Source organism: Bison bison, unplaced genomic scaffold (assembly GCF_000754665.1).
Source record: "Bison bison bison isolate TAMUID 2011002044 unplaced genomic scaffold, Bison_UMD1.0 scf7180017864537, whole genome shotgun sequence".
In the NCBI taxonomy this organism is placed as follows: Eukaryota; Metazoa; Chordata; class Mammalia; order Artiodactyla; family Bovidae; genus Bison; species Bison bison.
Window position 1 is genome coordinate 200,374 of NW_011495085.1, and position 803 is coordinate 201,176.

Below are 803 nucleotides of genomic sequence, written 5' to 3' on the forward strand. Positions count from 1 at the left end.
CCAGCTGTTTGCTGCCTGTTATTTCAGGCTGTTTGAGTGCTGAAAGCACTGAAAGTGTCTTCTCTAGTTTCCTGATTTCCCCCTCTGTCTCAGGGTCTCCTGCTGTTGACTGAGCGAAGATGATGATGCACTTCCTGTTCCACAGATTTTGGCCTCCTTTGCCCTTTATTTTGTAGGGGCTGTTTATGATAATGGCTTACTATTTCTTCCTTGTGGTTTCATATTCTGGGGTGGTTTCTCATACAGCTTGAGAACAGTACTTGTTTGTTTCTTACCATTGGATTTCTTAAAGTCTTTCCAATCTTGGCTCCTCACTGGGTACTTCACTTAGAACTGCCTTGTAAATTACTGATTTCACTGGAAATACTACACCCCCAAATTTCTACTAATATTGTGGCCATATTTCTCTATTTGATGTCAGGTTGTGCCTGTGAAGAACAAAGCTGGTAGAATCCAATTGTGTAGTCATTGACACGTAACCTGGCAGCACATGTAGCCATTTACACTGTGCTCCTCTGCATTTGGGTACCAAGGAAAGTCTGTATAAGTAGAGGCCACTGGTTTGGAAATATCTGTTTTTAACACCCCTTGCCTCCCTTTGTCTCCTTGATTTCCAAACCCAAATAGTACTAATACGGCTGCATGAAAGTTTCAATAGACTGCATTTCAAGAACCAGGTCCAAAGTGAAATTTACAACCACATAACAAGCGGCAACATGCAAATTTTTGCTTTGACAAGAGGGTTAGACAAATTTTTGCTTTGCTAGAAGGCCAAGCTCATCATCAATGGTGTCTTTTTTTGT